Below are 21,675 nucleotides of genomic sequence, written 5' to 3'. Positions count from 1 at the left end.
GTATCAAAGGCCTTGGTTTATTTTTCATTATTGCTTAATTTTAAATATTTTAGATGTAAGTAAATCAAGTTTTGCAGCATTTATTGTGCATTTTTTATTTCAAAAGATACATACATTTTAAGTTTTTTAAAGTGGATAATATGTAAAGGAATTCAAGTAAAGAAAGAATTTTGCCTATAAGTTTGCATCTTAATGATAGCCACTATTAAGGTGAGGAGGAGCTTTTTCTACATATGTGTATATTTATATAAATTTATGCAAATATATGTATATATAAACATTTATAATGAAACAACTATATTACTCTGCACTACTTCACTGAATTATAAGTGAGTTGGGACACAAAAATTATGTGCATTCTTTGTCTTGATGGGCCAACTGTAAAATACTACAGGTATTAGCCATTTCTTTCCTACCTTAAGTTACATACATTTTTATTCCCTCTAAAATAAAAATGATCCTAAGAAAATGATTCAGTTAAGATAAGAATTATAAAAAATATATTTATTAAATTAGTGTTACTAATAGAGCTAAATGGAAATCATTGTCAAGAAATATTATTCCTACTTTTTAAAGATAAACAACTTAGTATGTATATATTTTGTAATTAGCATGGCATGGAGGGAAGAGACCTGATATTTATGAAACATTTACAGTATACCAGGCTTTGTGATAGGAAATTTAAACCTGCTATTTTACTTAATCCTTATGATAATAAGAATTCGGTATTATCCATTTGACAGTTAAGGAAACTGAGATTCAGAGATTTTTAAAAGTTTGCCCACAGTCACACTGTTGAATATGATAGAAAGATAAAAACATTCATAACTTCACCACTAGAGTAACTACTGGTAATTGTGTCATATAGTTTTTAAACTCATATTCTATGCATATGCTTAGCTACCCATGAAATTTACTGCTTTCATTCCTTTTATGTTCCTTTTCTTTCTTTTTACGATGAGGTCATGATATACACACTGTTTTATACCTGGTGTTTTTTTTCACTTGGCTGCTTGCTTTCACTCCTTTTTAATGACTATAAGTTAAGGTAGCATTATTTATCAGAGTTAACCAATTCCTAATAAATGCATATTTGGGGTATTTATAAACAGTGGTTCAATACACAGTCTTGCATATTTTTCTTTTTGCATGTATACAAGTATTTTTGTAAGCAGAATCATGAAAGCTAAAAATCCCTGAGACTAAATGCATGCACACAATAAATTATAAATAATATTACAACGTAGCCTTGCAAAAAGGTTTCACCAGTTTTTACTCCCGTGACCTCATGTAAGAGTGCCCCCTTTACCACTGCCCCAGCCAGAAGAGGGATGGAAGAGATCATTCATCCCTCTCCTTTACCGATCACACACTACTGACCCTGAGAGGTGTGAAAGGCTTGCCTGTCATTTTAAGTGTAGTAATAACTGAGTTTAAACCCAGCTGAGATTATAGTATCAAATACAAAAAACAATAATAATGATAGGCAGCACTTAGGAATGCCAACCACTGTTCAAAACACTTTTAAAATTATTAAACCCTCTGAGCTGTGTGCAATCACTATGCCCAGATTGCAGATAAGGAAATGGAGGCCTGACAGGCCAAGTGACTTTTCACCAAATCAACACATTAGAATTGGGCAACATGGCCCAAGAGTCCATGATCTTAGCCTGTGATCTGTATTTCTATTTTATACTTCTTTTCTAAAAAGTAAGTTTCCAGGAGTTATTCCAACCAAGTTGCCCAGCAGGTCTATTAAAAAATCATGAGCATAAAAAATTCGTATGTATCATCAAACATAGAGGAATCATGGATTTTGTGTTAAAAAGAACCGTGTGTGTGTGTGTGTGTGTGTGTGTGTGTGTGTGTGTGTGTGTAAGAGATTGTGGAGCGCTTTGGGCAATCAGAGGAAAATGTGCCATCAGTTCTGACTGGTCAACTCTAGCTGGAGTGTCCTGGGAGTGAGAGCAGAGACCACAACCCCTTCTCTCTGTGAGTTGCTCGAGACACAAATCTGGCAGGTAGGCAAGGCTTGGAGAGAAATATGAGACTAGGGGATAAATGGGACTGAAAATATCTTCACAACTTAAAGTTACGAAAAATGAGGTATCAGTAAGGGTGTTTCCTATGATTCAGTAAAAAAAAAACACACACAATTAGTAAGTTATGGGAGAAATCTGTTCCAAGTTTATACCTCAGTGACTTGAGACTCTCCACTCAAGTTGGTTGCCCAGCTCACTGTTTGTGTTCTAGGTATAGCAATGTATAGCTATACAGGGGCTTCATTCCTTCACAGCCTTTTTAGGGTTGGTGAGCTTCTGCAAGCTTAGATAGACATTACCTTCCTGCCTTCTGTAGGGGGTACCATGCCTGCCCCCTTAAGTTAAGCAAAATACACATCCTTCTGAACCTCATCTGCATCTACCCTCCCCGTCTCCACAGGCAGACCCACAACACTTCTGGGATCCCCTTTCTCTCCCTGGATCTCCTGGGAATCTCAGTGGTCCCCTCCACTGCTCTGCCACCTCAGGTCCATTTTCCTCCAACGTCTCATGGTGCCCTGGCATGTCTACCAGTCCCGATGCTCTGCAAACCTCAGCCAGAGACTGAGCCACCAGGCTTCGTGTGCCATTTGCCACAGAACCTGGTGACGGAAGAAGCACATGACTTGTTCCACCCACTTTCTATAAATTCTGTTTTTGAAAACTCTCCCTCTTCTCCTCTTTCCTTCCTTCCATTTTCCTCTTCACTCGTCCTCTCCTAAAACGCAGGCTTAAATGGACTCGGGTTGAAGATTTTAGTGAAATGAATTCACATTTTCTTCTGCACTCTCATCCACGAGGCTTTGAACCCTATGGTAACTTTTGGTTCTAGTGGTGGGTCCTTCTTTGAAATGTAAATCTCAAGGATACAAGTATTTAATTTGTTATTCAGATTAAGTCAAAATGCACTATTGGGTAGAGGAGAACTCTGAAACCAGCTATGGAGGGTCTCCCTCATTTCACAAGCAGCCCCTGATAGAGGTCCGTGGAACCCTAGAGCTCTTAGGAACACAGTTTAAAAACCATGTTCTAGAAATGAGGAACTATTTAAAGTTGATTAGCAAGGGGGTAAGTTGGTAAAAGTAATGAATGTTTCCTTGTGATCCAAGGCAAAGTGAGAAACCAATATGATTGGATTGTGACCAGAAAACATATTTGAACTTAGTTTTAATTATGCAGAAATAGATGATTTCCTTTCTCCTCCAATAAAGTTCTGAACGTTTTTAACTACTAACAGATACATGCAAAGATGACTTGCAAAGGGTGGGTTTTAATATATAACATACAGTTTCTGATATATGTGTGTATATGTATATAATTATTTGACGCATGTGTTCAAAATGTTTTTGTTTCAAGGACCAACAGCCATAAATTGAGGAAATAGAAACAGACAAGTTAAACAATTGTTCCGAGCTGGCACACTGGCTCAAGAAAATATAGTATTCGTCAAGATGGCAGTTTGGAGTTCTTTCCAAGTTCATGGCTTCATATTCCAGTCTTCTTTCATTTCTATTTTCACATGGAAGTTCTACTACACTCTAAGAGAACTATAGCAAATTTCAACCTTACAGCTACTAAAGGATGAAAAAAATGGGGAAATATATATATATATATATATATATATATATATATAGTATATATATATATATATATAGTTTATGAAGATGACTCAAACACTCGATTGACATAACCATGAATAACACATCATCATCGATAGTAAAGGTAAAGGATTATTCTACACTAAACGATTTAGCCAGCGTTTTGGTCAGGAAAAGTGTTCTTTTTGGGGATTCACTGGATGAAAGAAGGGTTTTAAGGAGAAAACCAATGGTTTTGCTGCTCAAGGTTTTCTGTAGTGGTTAGCTCCAAGGGATCTGAGAATTGTAGAAGGCTCTGAGGGCATTGATTTTGAAGTACTTATGTTTATACAGGACAGGCCATACCCTTATGTGTCCATTAGATTCATTTGCAGACATGTTGTGGTAGGAATGATCTAATGTAATATTTGTTAGATAATTTGATAATTTGTAAACTACCTCGTCTTGAGTAACTTCCTCCAGTGAATTCAAAATGGAGCAAGCTACCTTGGCCAAGTGTTAGTTTTTTGTTTATTGTCTGTTTTTTTTTTATTTTAAAAACAGCTAGGATTAAAATTTACAAGACCTTCAAATTAAGGAAGATCTAAGTATGATTTATATGTAAATTGGAAAATACGTGCTTCTCTATGCCTTACACACTCCAAATATATTTTCTTACCATAATGCATCTTCCTAATGTTTCTAATTAAACTCTCGGGTTAAGTTTGGACAAAAATTGGCTCATTCTACCCCATTTCATATAAATGATGGGCCTTAGTCACAGATAAAATTAAAGTTACAAATATAGGAACCATTTCTCCTTGAAGTAACTAACACCTGAAAATTTTTGATCACATGTGATTATGTGTATGAATAAATGCACATATGTGTATACTCATGTTTCAACAAATATATATTTATAACTTGTAAATGTATTGTTGGCTTTCTGATAGGCATATTATATACTAGAGGCCAGTGCACGAATTCGTGCACTGGTGGGGTCCTGCCGGCCTGCTCTGATCGGGGCCAATTGGGACTGGGCCGCACAGGGGTAGGGGACACGGGAGGTTGGCCAGCCAGCCCCACCCCTGATCAGGATGTTGGGGGCTGATTAGGGGCAGGGTCAGCTGGGGGGGTGGGGCTGAGGGAGGTTGGCTGGCCAGCCCACCACTGGTTGGGCCAGTTGGCTGGCCATAGTGCTCATCATAGCAACTGGTCGGTCAGGTCACTTGGCTTTTATATATATAGATTAGACATTGAATTCAGTAATTTAATTAATTCTACCTAAGGTTAGAAAACATCTTTTCTTAGCACCACTGATCAACTTCACTCACTTATAATTGCTGTTTTGTGGTTCATTGTTGTGTGAACATGTAACAAAGTGTAGAATTGCAGCTATGCTCTGCATAACCAAAAGCAAGGTCTACATTTGTCCCATTTGTGCACCATTTCTGGTCAACGGGAACCTTTTCTCCAGTAACAGATTTGGTCATGTAGATTTCATCTTAGAAAAAAAAAATCCACACAATTGTTTGTTTGTAAGAATTGTTTGGCCACTGCCGGCTTTCTGGGCTGAGGGGTCCCATTGTCGGAGTCTTTGAAGATAATAAAAATGGGCAGGAGATCTATTCTTCTGGGAAAACCAGAGAATTACATGTTGTAGTGTCAGGAAGGGAGCAGTCACTTTATGTGGGCATTTTCCCTGAAGCTGGTATTTAGAGGATTGTTTTCTCTGACCCTTGAGGCACTTTTAATTTTCTCAACATAGAAAGGTCGGTATTTCATCTCAGCAACAATTATGGTGAAAACAGCTCTAAGTAAAAGTGGATTGAGAAAGTTATTGTCCTCCCCAAATGGTACTATTGTGTATTGTTTTCAAGGAGCTATTTTAAAAAGAGAGAAGGGAGGTGAGGAAGAAAGGGAGAAGGGAGAGAGAAACCCAGAGACCAAGAACAGAAAAAGCAAAATGCTGAGTGAGGATGTGAGGGATTAGAGAGAGGATATTTTGAGATTTAGAGGCCTGTCATCAATTCTCAGTTTCCTCCAAAGATCCGAGAAGTGCTGATGGAGAGTTTCTTTATGCAGTGTAGGAGTTAAAGTTGCAGAATTGTCTTTGCTCCAGGAGCTCTCTATAATAACTCTAATTCAAATTTTTTCCCCTTTGGTTCTCTGAGTGTCTACACTCCGATGAATACCCTTTTGCTGTGTCCAGGTCAGCTCCCATTTGCTTTCTAAGTTGTCCCTCCCACTGTGGGACCAGGATCTCCTGCAGGCTTGTAGTGGACAGCTGTGGTTCCTATTGGCTCTCCTCAGAGCCTTCCTTTTGGGACCTGCCCATCCCCCAACTAATGGGGTTAGGATGGAGCTGTCAATCAGGGGCTTCCACCTCTTACACAGAAGCTGGACGAATGATGCCTGCTCACCCACTAGAGACCTTTTGGGGACCGGAAGGGCTACTTGGAGACAGAGATGTTTCTCTCCTTGGGAGATCTGGAATTATTAGGACCACTTAAGTTTAAAATGATAGTCCTCCCCATCATGGAAAGAGAATCCTTCCATGAATAAAAACAATGCTGCAGAAATCAGAGCCAGGTCGTGGAAGAAGAGTGAGTTCTCTGAGACTATTCAGAAAACACCTGAATTTGGCCAGCCTAAAGCAAGCCACCATCAGAACGTTTTAGTTACAGCAGCAGCAGATTCTATTTTACTTGAAGACTAGTTTAAGGTCGATTTCTATTTCTCGTAGTGGAAATATTTTCTTTAATATCATTGAAGTCTGATTGTGATAGAAATAAAAACCTACTGGTTCTGCCAAATCTACTGATTTGGTTCTACTGAAACCTAACCCATGCCTCTTGGCTATGTTTCTGCATTAACAGTAATCCGCACTACCTTTCTGGCTTCTCTCACTAAGTTGTTCAACGTGCTCTGTGACACTTGTGATACATTACTGCGGCCAAGATTTCTTCCTCTCCCACTCCTAAGATATGAGGGCTAATCCTGTATTTTTGTCCATCCTAATTGGTTCTTAGTCCTCACCACCCAGCCCTAAGTCTAGTCAGTAGAACAGCAGTGATGGGGCACCCACCCTCACTCTAGCCTTGGAAGATCAGCACTGGGGCTTCCGGAAACAGTAACAGCAACACAGAAACAGTGGTGGGCAGTAAGCAGGATTTTGTCATCAAAGTGAGACTACATCCACCACTCTCCAAGGTGCCCATGTAAATATTTTTAAAACCGAGTCCTTGTAGATCAAACTAGCCTGGCACTCATCAAAATTCTGCCTTGATTTATGTGAACAGAACTCTAGTCTCTGGCAAAAGAAAGGATATCAACACTCCTTTTTCAATAAAAATGGGCTCTAAAAATAAAATGACTGGAAAGCACATGCTCCAAGTGGAAAAGATTAATACTGGAAATCCTTAATTGTTAGGGATTTTCTTAGTCCTTTTATGGCTTCCCTTTCTGGCTCTCCACTCTTGGGTTTTTACTACTTATTGGCACTGGTACGAGAGAACAGATACAATGAGATCTAATTTGAAGTGGACAGTCTGCCGCTTGGCAGTGCCTTTGGGAAATTTTAGTAGAACAGGTCACTGAACAGACTTTCTGCCGTATATGATGTAGGGATTAGACTCAATTTAGGTATCTCTGTGAAGTGTTACACATACCCATGCAGAAGTGCATGCTCTCAACACACACTGACATGCGCACACACAAAAATGCTGGAGTCCCCAGGGCTCTCTAAGATGGGAATGAGCAGCTGTATCAGCCTCACCTTGGAGAAGAGAGTATGGGAAGGGATTCCCTTTCTACCAGGTTAGTAAGCACATGGCTTCCCACCAGCTGGACTCTGATGGAGCTGAGGTTCTTTTCGGTTGCAGGCCAGCACTCCCCACCTTCCATTCCAACTGAGGGTTGCTCACCTTCCCATTGCTCATTCCCATCCTGCTTCAAAGGCACATCCCTGTTCAGTGTGGCAGGGAGGCCCATTTCAGCATTCTCCTCCAATGAATAAGCTCACCCGAAAGTAAAATAAACTCAGCTTCCCAAAGAGCGAAATAGTATCACTAATACTGGGGTCTACCAATATCACGTGCCAGGCTTAATCAGAAGTCCTCACCGGTAACTTGATCATGTTGGACTTCTTTGCTAAGAGATAACAAGAAGAAAATGAAGCAAGCAGAATGGCCAGTGGACATTTCTTGATATCTTAAACTAAAAATGAAAAGTTTGGGAAATAGCACTTCGAGGGTGGGGTAGTCTATGAGTGGTCTGCAAAGACAACTAAAGGATTTGCATGGTACTTTCACGCTCACATGGTCCTCGTAGTCGGGCACTTTGGGGAGCTGGGAGGCTGTGATCTGCATCTGTGGAATCACATGAGACTTGAAACCTTGTTAGGACCAGGCCTGAAAGTCTGGCAAGGCTAAGAGGTCCTGTGAGAAAACATGTGAAGAGACACAGAGCAGATGAACCTTTAGAGGTGAAGAGGAGCAGGCGTGAAAGATTGATATTCTTTCAGCGAGAACTAGTTATAAGAGAAATGCTTCTCTTTTGCTGAAATATTGAAAAACAGCAATTTTCTCTAACAGCCACGTGATTAGATCAACAAATTAGGAAGAATTACACATTATTTAAGAATGACCATCCAGCACTACAGATGGGCTCAGCAATGTCGAAATAATAGTTGACTAGACATTAATGTTATTACTAATTTTCTGTTTGGCTGGTTAATTTCCTCTATCACAGGATCTATCTTTTGCTACCTACCGAGAGATGGCTGTAAATAATATTTTGAAATTATTTCATTAATTCAGTTTTATTTACCCATGTTATGTGCCAACTACACAGATCTAAACAGTAAGGAATTAGAATGACAAAGATAGGTCATTTGTACTTTGCTACTGAATCTCTTTTATCTCTATGGAATTTAAATATAATTAAATGAACCCTTCACATAAATTAACAAGCAGCATGAAGGAAATTAATATCTCTATCACTATTCACATTATTCTAATTTTTCTTTGAATATTTTAAAGTCAATAGAAACTCTGCAAAATGACTGAGCAAAATTCTTCCATTCAAATCCTTACGTCTTTCTCTTTTCATAATGAAAATATAAGCATGGAAGACTAGGGGAACTTTAGGATACTTAGTACAATGTCTACATGTTATAAAGAGAAGCCACTGTGAATGTGAACAGTTGCAGGTGTGATACGAATCCAATGGCAGTTTTTCAGTAGGAATGGATCACTTTAAGTTGGAGGTTCAAGGTAACTGTGTGATCTAAGACAAGACAATTGACCCTTCTGAATTTTGAAAAAAGGTAGTTGAAATATGAAGTCATCTAAGAAGTTTAATTGATCTGTAGAGAAGCAGATTCTCAGAGATATTAAATATTTAAAATCTCTGTTTTTTGACATGAAAGTTTACCAAATAAAATTATGGTTAGGATGTCTTCTCAGTCACTCGTTCTTCAATTCATTAATACTTATGATTAATACTATCGCCTGTGGACAGGATTTCGTCTCACACTAATAAGTTCGTTTCTGCAAAACATTCCACATCACATAATGAAAAATATTTTCCAAAAGGTGTTACTGAGTTGGATTTTATAATTATTTATTTTTTAAAAGCATGTATTTAAAGGAAACTGAAGTAGAAGCTCCCATTTATCAAAAATAAGTGGAATTTAAACTACAAATATACCTGATTTTAAAGAAGAAAGGTTGAAACACTGACACATGATAATAATTTTCTATCTTTAGAAGTAAAGGAAGTTTGTTACTTTGAGGTTCACGTGCAGAAACTGGTGGGCGTTCTATGTTTCAGGGATTATCCATTGAGAACTCTCCAGAGTATCAGACTCTCTAGGAAGTAGGAGTAGACATATACAATTTTTCAAGGTACTTGGGTTGTTTTAATATGCAGCCAGGATCGAGAACTGTTGCCCTGAACTCTCTCATTCCCAGATGAACTTGCCTTCAGCTAGCTAGCTGCTCGGACAAAAGTGAGTGGAAACATGAATCCCTGCTAGTTCACCAACAATGGGTGTTGTTTCCTCTCTCAATATTTATTTGCATTTTGATATGGAACCTATACCACCAGCCAAGTCGTGTTTTCATAATTTCAGACAGTGCTTTTTTTCTCCTTGCAGAATCACACAAAGGAAATGTTTTGATGCAAATTGTGCTAGCTAATCACATAGGAAGCTCGTGTTCGTAATGGCCATCAGAAAACTTTAAGGGGAGTTCACAGTTTCCCAGATTTAGGAAGGAGGAAGGGATCCTCAAGCCTAATCTCCTTTTCTAAACCTGAAACTTTCCTAAAACTTTTCTAAAAGAAGCCTAGACAGACAGCATTTGCTGTCTAATGGGAGGGCTGCATCCAGAGTGAGCTCACACCACGCTGCGCCTCCCTAGAGGTTAAAGAGGCCTTTATTGAATGAGCAGAAACCAACCACCTCTGTCGTCCATTAATGTCACTGGAACAGTCTTGGGAATCAGCTTTCCAGGGCTAAGTTTTTGCTGAAGGCCACAAAAGAGTGGATTCCCAGTGTAAATTCCCCCAGTGTAAAAAAGGATACCCTGGAAAGACCAGTTTCCTTCATAATTGTGACATGTGGCCTACCTCCTGGCCCATGTCACTTAACTTGTCAGTATAAAATGTTCATCAAGTTTCAGCTTGATTCTGGAATGAAACTGAAGGGTGTCTTTACAGACATGACTCTAACATACGGAACAAGATGAAAAAGCAGTCAGTAGAGCTGAGGTCAGTAGTGAGATAATAATACAGATAGTAATACGATGGAATACCAACACGTTTGAAAACAGCCATAGGATGGCCAGAGTCAATGAGATGCCAAAGGCCAGGACAACTCATGTTCTTGACTATCTTTTAAATTCGTGTGAATTTTCTCATGGTTCTTAGTTTCAAGCGGTATAAATCTACCAGCTAATTTAAGCAGAAAGAGCTCATTAAGAGAATGTCAAGTAGATCACTAACTCTCCAAGGGAAACTGAAAGCGAATCCCCAGAGCTCCCGGCCAAGGGCAGTGGACCACAGTGCCAGCAGGATACTGGCCTGCTAAGGGACACCTCCCAGGCTGCTTCTGAAATCACTGCTACTATTGCCTCTGGAGGCGGTGGGCACTGCTGTTGCTGTCTCTACCGTCCCTTGGAATTGACTCTGCTTTCTCTGCCTCTTCTCTTTCCTGGCTCCCAATCCAAGTCTGGGTGTCTCTGAATTATGGGGGACTGCCACCTCAGGAGGAGGGGAGTTCTCCAACACAGAAAGAGGTGCATATGTACAGCAGAAAAAACACAGCTGCCTTCTACAGGGGGGGGTCTCTAGACAGGTGTTCATCTGTGAACTGTGTGACCAGATGGCAAAGAGACGAGTACAGAAATCAAGAGGAAGCTTTCAGAAACACCTGACACAGAAGTTTAGGCTTAGGTCTTATCTATCTTTATCCAATGTTTATTTCATTTCTCTAGTACTTTATTTTTATTGATTTTGCAGAAGTATGGGTCTATGAGGGATTGGAAGCAAAAAAAAATTGTCTTTAACATAGAATTTGAAAAGCACTAATTCTTACCATTAAAGACATCGGTTTGTAACTTGTGCTTAGTAAAATAAACTGAATCATTAGGCTAGGGAAAGTTTTATATTTTCATTTAATAATAAAAAATAATATACAGAGTACTGATTATATCCTATCTCTACTGCATGCTCATTTAAGCCTCACTAACCTATGAGGCTGGTACTATTTCTATTCCAATTTGGAAGAGGAGAAAACTAACCAACAGGGAGACTAAGTAACTTTCCAAGCAGTCTGTTTTCAGAAAGTTTACTTTTACCCCCCAAGCCACACTGCCTTTTTGCATGGAAGCCCCTACATAAGGGTAGCCAGGAGGTAACTTACGAGTATTATTCACTGTCAGAGGTTGTCCTTTGGGGGGCCAGAGTCACTATTTTTCTGAGTAAGCTAAAAACCATTTTTTAAAGACAATGGTTTGCAAAATAGATGATTTTATTATGATTTTATTATTTTGCCAGATTTATTATCATCGTTTCAAATTTGAGCAAATTCATTTTGTTAATCCTTTTACTTTTTTGCAAAGATTATGTAATTCTCTATCAAATTATACATAATTCTTCACTGAGACTTCAATTCCAGGGATGTCGCCATTCCGCCTCATCCAGAAAGTGGAGCCACTGAGCATAAGGTCCCATAAGACTGACAGGAGTGCCCACTCCAGGCCATCTACTGCTTCCAGTGACAGTAAACCACCAGAGATGAGTGTACCCATGCCTGAGGGGCCAGGGCCAGGAGTGGCACAAGGCGCTCTTATGGGATCCAGTCCAGGCTGGTGTCCAAGTGCAGAGCTTTCCTTGGGCATCTGACTTCTCTAAGGTGTGGCCATGTGAGTCCGGAAATGTCTGCTGTCGTGACCAAGAATCAAACCAGCTTCCCATTCTTCATAAAGATTTCTACAAAACCCACATTTCAGACCTGGCAGAAGTCTCCTCCATACAAAACCAGAAATACATCAATGTTCTGAGGAAGGCGGTATTAGCAATAAATCGTGTGGAGTCAAATGTCATTTAATGCTGTAAATCAGTCTCTTCTCACTCTAGTCCCCATTAGCAGAAAATATGACTCTGTGGTCACAGAACTGTTTTTACCTCCTTGATCAAATCCCTGAGATGAAACGATTGAGTTTGCAGAGCAGAAATAACACTGGCGTGTAAACTCCGGCCACGGCAGTTCTTTTGAAGCCTAATACAGCTCCAATCTCAGAAAGTCATGTGGAAAAATAAGATAGCATTTTTTGCTAAAATAGGTATTATAAACTAAATGATTTTTTAATGTCAGTCTAGTCATTTTTAAAAAATCAATAAAAACCTAGCCTGCTCTTAGTCTCAGGCATATTATCATGAATCACCTCATCTTTCAAGATGTCCACCAACTTTCAATGGTTGAAAACTTCTTCAATGTAATTAAAACCATCCTATTAACATTTATCATTCACACGTTAGCATGTATTCTTCAAGAATTTGAGGTGAGATAAGAAATATGCAAATATTTTTATCTATATTTTCAAGTGTTGGCATGATGAAGGTCTTGGTGTAGATGCTGACTGAGAGCACTGTGGCAGAGCGGGAAATCCAGAGGAATGCACATTCCCAAGTATTTATTCACGACAAGACAGTTTTAAGGTTTAGTTTGTTTTTGTTTAGTTTTTGGTTTTTCCCAGAAGAGAACATCCTACGAGTGTATCCCACTCTTATTTAAAATAGGTCATGAGATACTCAATGTTAAAATCCATGTATAGAAAAGCTATTATTCATCAAACAAGGTTTCCCACACATTGGTTTCTCATCACAAGTTATATGCATACCAGTTTGGGGCTGTAAGAAATGGCTTTTCTAACCCAAAGTGGGCATTGTGAACTCACTTGTCACTTTATAGGTGGTGAGACAGGCATTCTTTATTGAAAAGATTTTGGCAATAATCCAAGATGTGGTCTTGGGTATATTAAAAGTAAAACATTCCCCCCTCCCCCCCCCAAAAAAAATAGTGGAAGGAAACTTGTAATAAATTATTACGTGCATGTTTACCTTTAAAAAAATTTCAATGGAGAATGTTTTTAGAATGGTGTATTGGCTACTGATTTTGCTGTATAACAAATTACCCCAGAGCTGGCCACATTGCCATTCTGCTGGTTATTTGTTGAATATCTGGAGATAATTTTTCAGTGGGTGGCAGAGGACAAAAGTATGTGGCTAGAACTTAAAACTAATTAAATCCTAAGAGCCATCTATTTTTGAGAGACTATGCCAAGTAAAGATCATCTGTTTATAAATACCAAAGTATCCCCCAAAACATATTATACAGACTCAAGTAGAGTTAACTACCTAATAAATACTTAGGGAATTTGTTTTGTACCAAAAAAGGGTAATAATCATTCATTATTTTTCTTGATTACCTATTATTTATTATTTCATTGCTGAAAAGAATAAACAAAACTGGGCTAAAATCACTATTTAGTTACAAGTGAATTCTATATAGATAGTTAAAAATATAAAATTCAAGATGTTAATAGGAAAAAGACAGAATTCAGTTTGTATAACCAGTCTTATTTCATTGGGAACATTTTTATCATTTTAATTGCAGTTAATTTAACAGATTCTAGAAAAAGAAGAGTGGTGAAATTAAAAGTAAAACATCCCCCCCCCAAAAAAAGGAGGAAGGAAACTGATAATAAATTATTACGTGCATGTTTACCTTTTTAAAAAAATTTTAATCTACCAGTGAACGATGGAGAATGTTTTTAGAATGATGTATTGGCTACTGATTTTGCTGTATAACAAATTACCCCAAAATGTGGTGGCTCGGACAACAGCTTTTATTACCTCCCCGTGTCTGTGGGTCAGGAATCAGATACTGCTTATTTCCCAAGACAGCTTTCACGGTGTCAGCTGGGCCTCAGTCACCTCAAGGCTGGACAGAGAGGGCCCCACTGCACACTCGCTCACATGCTTGTTGGCAGGGTTCAGTTCCTTGCAGGTTGTAGACTGAGGGTTCAGTTCCTCACAGGATGGTAGCTGGAGGCCTCCCTCATTTTCTTGCCACGTGGGCCTCTTCATAGGACAGCTCGTCTGGGGCATTTTGCTTCATCCGTGTGAGCAAGAGGGAATGCAAGTAAGAGGGAAGTCACAGTCTTTTATAACCATCTCAGAACTGACATCACTTCTGCCAAACTTTACTTGTTAGAAGCGTGTAACTACGTCCAGCCCACACTCAAGAGGAAGTGATTACGCAAGAAAGTTAATACCTGGAGGTTAGATCTTTGGGACCTACCACACACGGTGATTGGTTTCCATTTGGATGATGACGACATGAATGGTAGAAGATCAAAGAAATATTTCAGTTCCCACAATGACTTTCCTCCAAAATGTTTTTAAAAATACACATCATTGGATTTCAAGGTCCTGATTCAGTTTCTATGACGATCTTTATAGCCAGAACTGGACAAGTTAACAATCCCTATTATCATTTGTCATACATTTTAAAATGACATTTTCGTGTTCAAAATGTGCAGACATAAATTACCAGAGGCAAGTAAGGAGGGAGAGGCAAAACAACTCAGGCAAATAACTGGAATAGCCTGTACTACATGGCCTGGATATGTGTTGTCTCTGCTTCTTTTTCTACTAATAAGCAGAAAGAACTATCAAGAAATCATTTTGAACTCTGCGCATGTGTGTGTACATGTGCATGTACTCTATGCATACATGTGTGTGTGGCCATGCAATTGTTATGGTGAGGACACACACATGGGAGAAAGTGGGTGACCTTGAATATTTACCTTGTACTGTACTCCCTATGGCCATAAAACTGGGCAGAGGAACTTGATTAAGTTGGAGAGGCCTAAATTGGTCCTGTCTCCAAAAGGCATTTCTTTCCTCTGAAATGTGCTATTTTCTTTTTCTCCAATGGCAATCCCTGTGGATATTACTCAATACATCTCCCAAGTTATATTTTGTCTTCAGATGGAGCCTAATTTCAGTTATCCCTACTTGACCCCTTCATTATGCTGGTTTATGGTTGACCATCCTGCCAATAGGGCTTTTCACCCCATAAACCAAAGATTCTCTGCATCCCTTAATTTGCAGGGTACAAGTAATGTACACAGAGCCAAGGTGAAAATCCTTTGCTAATAAAATAGGGTGACATTTTGGAATCTGCATGCGTGTTTGCTCGTGTGTGTGCATGCGCACATACCCGTGTGTGTCTATGACTCACAAGCACATATTTTCCAAGAGTCGTGGCTCACAAAACAACATTACTGCTCTAACAATTACACTCTCCCCAGAGCGATTCCAAGGGCCAGAAAGATTTCTTTGCATTGAGCAAGTTCATTGTGGCTCACCTTCAAGTAAAAGGCAAAAGTCTACTTACCTGGCAGAGGAGATACCATGATCACGAAGGTGGTTTCCCAGGGCAAGGTTTACCCATTGCTTTCCAGATATGCTGACCCCTGCAATTTCCCCAAATGTGGGAAACTTGACTGCTAAAAAAAGGGCCAAACTGTACTTTGTTTTTCTTTGGGCTAGAAAGAGGAAAAAGAAAAAGCTTAACAATTCAAGACACAGATAAATTGCTTTTTTTAAACAAAGACTCATTGCATTTATAAACATGGGGATCCCATAATTTTTAAAAATCGTTTATATGTGGGGATGAGCCTTATAAACAGTACAGCCTAGTCAAGCTATGGTTTTATTCCAATTAAAGGACTGGACCCGACAAGACCACCAATTGTTCTGTTGTGTTTTGGAAGCTTGATCCAAGTTTACATTTCCAGCCAATGCCTCACCCCTTATGTTTATGACAGCACAAAAGAGCTTGCTCTGGGAATTTCTCAAGGGGAAGTCAGGGCAGTGTGCACTGTCACTGAGAAGGAGTGCTCAGGAGGAAAACAAAGTAACATGTGAAACGGGAAGCAGGAGAATGGATAATTTTTCTTCACTTGACATTTAAATCCCAAATTGGATTCTCCTACGTATCAAAAGCGAAAATATTTTCCGTGTTTGGACATATGTAGGAATTGCCAAATGGAGAGTTAAGTCTGAGAAAGTACCACAACATCAACGGTTTGCACAGCTGTTGTTGGAAATGACTCCAAACCACCCCAATGTGTCTAGCGAATATAAATATTGACCACGTGCATTTCCTGGCTTTGTTTAGGGGTCTCCCTGAAGATGGGAAGCTAATAAGTACCTTACCAAACACACTTTGTATGATACCAACTCTGCCTCCTGTCATGGTTATCACTGCACAATCTACTTATAATCATGCATAAAATAGCTCTTTTGTGGGAATTTGAAAATATCACATGTGGTTATTTTGGTAAACTTGAGAGGATTGACTGTGTGTTAGTGTCTGTGAAACCATGTTAAATACATATGTGCTCTTCCAATGGAGAGAGGAGGAAATGCCAATGTCTAAATACAAACAGCAGTTTATCCTGGGATTCCTTGTGCCCCGATGGCCACCATACTTTTACGCTGAGCACCCACCTGCTCCCTGGTACCTGGACACCAGACTCTATAGTTCAGCCTCCTCATGTCTGACATCTTTATGGTGCCACAAGCTCTAGATGTCCCTGAACTCTTCTCCTCAGTCAAAATCCGGTGGCTAGACAATCTGAGAGGTCAATTTAAAGAGCTGGCATAAAGTGCATGCATAGTAACTAAATCTAATTTATATTGCATATCATCCAGGAACTGATCAATAGCTATTAAGTTTGCCTTCCAATTTCTGCTGAAGTGGTTACTGTGATCCACCTATAAATTCCACCGAAAATGCTAATACGGATGCCTTCCTGAAGCCAACGAGTTTTCCCACCATGATTTTAACTTTTGTGTGGTAACATCTTTAAACTATTGAGTTAAGAGAACTACTTGGTCAGGTATGGGGGGTGGGGGGGGACTTATAAAAGGATGAAGTCCAAGATGACCTTCGGCACCTTAGTCTCAGTGTTCATTCTACCACTCATGTGCAAACTTCCCTCTATTTAATAAAAATGGCAACATTGGTTTCTATCTTCCTAAAGCCTAGAGTCCAGGCAGTACCAAAGCTCCTTCCCTCATTACACTTCCTTCTTTGTTCAGGCCTGCGAGAGCACGTGGATGGGTCTCTACATCACAGACAGTCATGACAAATCAGGGGGACAAACAAGCAGAAGAGAAAAGTGGGTGGAAATTGTACCTTAATACCCTCCCAGGGACAATAAGTGGTATTAAACACTATGAAATTTACCAATAGCTGGCTACAAGCCAACGAAAATCCTCCCTGTTGGGTCTAGTGGTTGAAGATTAACAAGTTATAGAGCTTATTCTTCAAGGAATAGCATCCAACCTTCTTGACGTGACCCCAAACAGTCCTACCTGGGATTAAGATGCAATTCCTCCCTGTGTGATTTATCAGGAGGCTTGTCTTCCTCATCGAAAAGCAAAAGCTCCTGTTTCTTAGAAAAAACATTGAGCAACGGAAATTTTCCCAGTGATCCAAAGTGAGGGGATATAGGAGCACCTATGGTATTTTTAAGTTAAAGCACAGAAGCTACATGTGACCTGAATCAGCTGAAACCTGCATTAAATGTATGCCGGGTATGTTCAGGTTCCCTAAATCATTGGTTCTTCAACCCCCTTCCATAACAGAACACCCAAGAGCTTTGAAAACCTCTAATGCCTATGATGTACCCCAGACCAATTAAATCATAATCTCAGGAGGTGTGATCCAGGCATCCGTGTAGTTTTAAAACTCCCCAAGTAATTTCATCGTGCAGTCACGTCTAAGAATCCGTGCACTAACAGAGCACTTGTAAATTTCTGCAGATGCACAGCTCTGTGCTTTGAGCATCTCAGCCTCTAGGGTCCATTTATGCTTTCCTTCCACAAACACATGATTATTCAGCAGCATCCCCCAAATAAAAACCAAGGATGAGACTTGTAAAATCAAACAACAAACAAAATTTCAACCAAGCCAATGTAAGGAATGAGGTGGGAGGAAGTTGGACCACTCATAACCTGAGGATTTATTCTCATCATGCTGATTTTTTTCTTTTTATTGTTTAAAGTATTATATATGTCTCCTTTTCCCCCCATCGACCCCTCCCTGACCACTCCCACCCCCCAGGACAAGCCCCCACCACCCCAGTGTCCATGTCCATTGGTTATGCTAATATGCATGCATACAAGTCTTTTGGTTGATCTCTTATCCCCCCACCGCTACCCTCCCCTGCCTTCCCTCTGAGGTTTGACGGTCTGTTCAGTGTTTCTCTGTCTCTGGATCTATTTTTGTTCATCAGTTTATGGTGTTCATTATATTCCACAAATGAGTGAGATTATGGGATATTTATCTTTCTCCAACTGGCTTATTTCGCTTAGCATAATGCTCTCCAGTTCCATCCATGCTCTTGCAAATGGTAAAAGTTCCTTCTTTTCATAGCAACATAGTATTCCATTGTGTATATGTACCACATTTTTTAATCCACTCATCTGCTGATGGGCACTTAAGCTGTTTCCATATCTTAGCTATTGTAAATTGTGCTGCTATGAACATAGGGGTGCATATATCCTTTTTGATTGGTGTTTCTAGTTTCTTGGGATATAGTCCTATAAGTGGGGTTACTGGGTCAAATGGGAGTTCCATTTTTTACTTTTTGAAGAAACTCCATACTGTTTTCCACAGTGGCTGCACCAGTCTGCATTCCCGCCAGCAGTGCAGGAGGGTTCCTTTTTCTCCACATCTTCTCCAGTACTTGTCCTTTGTTGATGATAGCCATTCTGATAGGTGTGAGATGGTATCTCATTGTTGTTTTGATTTGCATCTCTCAGATGATTAGTGACTTTGAGCATGTTTTCATATGTCTCTTGGCTTTCTGTATGTTCTCTTTTGAAAAGTGTCTATTTAGGTCCTTTGCCCATTTTTTGATTGGGTTGTTTATCTTCCTTTTGTTAAGTTGCATGAGTTCCCTATAAATGTTGGAGATTAAAACCTTATCGGTGATAACATTGGCATATATATATATTCTCCCATGCAGTGGGCTTTCTTGTTGTTTTGTTGATGGCTTCTTTGCTGTGCAGAAGCTTTTTATTTTGATGTAGTCCCATTTGTTTATTTTCTCCTTAGTTTCCATTGCCCTAGGAGCTGTATCAGTAAAGATATTGCTACGACTTATGTCTGAGATTTTGCTGCCTACGGATTCGTGCTGATTTTATAATAAACAAACATTCTTGGGAACATTAGGCTTCATTCTCTCTTTTCAAGTAAAGAGGAGAACTTTGACAGCTCAATTTTAATATTCTCTGAAGATGATCATGGCCTGACAGTGGAAATCCACATGAGATCCAATAAGAATTTTGGCAGATTAGCCTTCCCTTTCAATATGTGAACTCTATGTACAATAAACAAATTTGGAAGGAGATCTAATTTCTTATGATAACTTTGGTGGTAATATTTTGGATAAATTGATACAGAGGTATTTTTTAAATAATCTACACAATTAGAAGAATCTAAGAAATACTAAAATCTACTATCTGAGGGGAGAGAAGTCAAGCTTAATTATAGCCTTATTAATAGTAGTATTTTCTCTGCATAATTTATCTTTTTTAATTCTTTTGCTGGAACATATTACCATTTGGAAACTTCAACTGAAATGAAGTGGTGTTAGAAAGACCTCCAAAACTCTAAGTTATCACTTCCTAATTCTACCATCTGCACTCAGACATATCAGAAAAGTACAATCTTTAAGTATCTTCTTGTTCATATCAGAGATGTACCAATTACGTTTAGTATAAGCCTGACCTAGGGACAGTAGACTTCCAGTGATTTTCTATTTTACCCTTCATTTAAGTTCTACTCTGCACAGATCTGAGTAGTTTCCATGGATGTTAACTCACTGCCTTTACCATTTAAAATCTTGGGAAGAAAGAGAAATCTCTCATATAATTTTCTATATTTTAGAATCCATCTATTCAATGCATATTTATTAAGCACATAGTTTGTGTCAGCTCAACTCTGTTATAAGAGCTGAAAACACATCAGGAATCAAAGGAAAGATGAAGTCCTTTGAGCCTCCAATCTAGCAGAGGGAGGCAGAGAGAGAGCGATGGAATATAATTGAAACTCTTACAGCAAGTTTTAAAAAAGCCATTGAATATGCTTAAAATTTTTCCAGAAAAAAAACAATGTCCAATTAAATTATAATAGGTAAAGAAGGTGCTATAATAAGCCAGATGTATTGCATTTTAGTGGATGTTTCATTTGCAAACATTACAACTTAGACACATCTGATCTTTTAAATTTCAACATCTGTAGGAAGGATCATCCAATTCTGATACTTAGTGCAAGATACTTCAAATATATATATTATATATTTGAAGCCCAAGGTTAATTGTAAAGTTGTGATTTAAACCATTAGTGCATCATGAGAGCAAAATAGCCTCTAAAATTACCCATCTCATAGTTTCAGCAATCGAATGGGAGAATCTCAACCAGTGTGCCAGTGTGAGGATAACTACCTTTAAGCCAATCTGTAAATCCTGGCTATGGGGGATCAAGAGAGAAGTGTGCTCCTGCAGGCTAATGGAGTAACTCCTGCCAGCTCCTTCCTCCTTGGCCCTTTGAAATGCAGATTACCTGGGCAGCTTATTCTGACATCTGTTGTTGTCAAGCATCAGAAGCTGTAGTCTTATTCCAGGGCTGCTATTTACTATTTCTCTGTGGGCTTTGGTAACTAAAATGAAAATGGAAAAATACCTAACTTGCCCACAATAAGGCATTCAGTCTAAAGCAGTGGTCCTCAACCTGTGGGTCGCAACGCCTTTGGGTTCTACCATAGAACTTTACACCAAGTTTACTAGCAAACACTCTGTCATGTGTGACAGTGTTAATGTTTGATAAAGTGGTATTGTTTCGTTCTAAGTCAGCGGTTCTCAACCTGTGGGTCACGGACCCTTTGGGGGTCGAACGACCCTTTCACAGGGGTTGCCTAAGACCATCGGAAAACACATATATAATTACATATTGTTTTTGTGATTAATCACTATGCATTAATTATGTTCAATTTGTAACCATGAAATTGGGGGTCACCACAACATGAGGAACTGTATTAAAGGGTCGCGGCATTAGGAAGGTTGAGAACCACTGGTCTAAAGAAAGATAATATACCTTAAAGTGCTTTATAAACTATTAGAGGCCCAGTGCACAAAAATTTGTGCACTCGGGGGGGGAGGGGGGTCCCCCAGCCCGGCCTGTGCCCTCTCGCAGTCTGGGACCCCTCGGGAGATAACGACCTGCTGGCTTAGGCCTGCTCCCGGGTGGCAGAGGGCAGGCCCAATCCCTAAGTGCAGCCCCTGGTCAGGCTCAGAGCAGGGCCGATTGGGGAGTTGGGGGCCGCACCGTCATGCACAGAGCAGGGCGGATCGGGAGGTTCGATGCCACCCTCAGTCACGTTCAGGGTAGGGCCGATTGGAGGGTT

At 39.5% G+C, this 21,675-nt stretch overlaps 1 protein-coding gene and 1 pseudogene across 2 annotated transcripts in view; both read left to right on the top strand.

Moving 5' to 3' along the window:
* FBXL7 (F-box and leucine rich repeat protein 7) overlaps positions 1-21,675 on the top strand; it is a 318,017-nt gene that overhangs the window by 271,201 nt on the left and 25,141 nt on the right. The window lies entirely within an intron of this gene.
* Positions 15,583-15,709, top strand: LOC111825620 (annotated as a pseudogene).

Source organism: Myotis lucifugus, unplaced genomic scaffold (genome assembly GCF_000147115.1).
Source record: "Myotis lucifugus unplaced genomic scaffold, Myoluc2.0 scaffold_0, whole genome shotgun sequence".
Taxonomy (NCBI): Eukaryota; Metazoa; Chordata; class Mammalia; order Chiroptera; family Vespertilionidae; genus Myotis; species Myotis lucifugus.
This window is presented reverse-complemented; position numbering and strand designations above follow the sequence as displayed.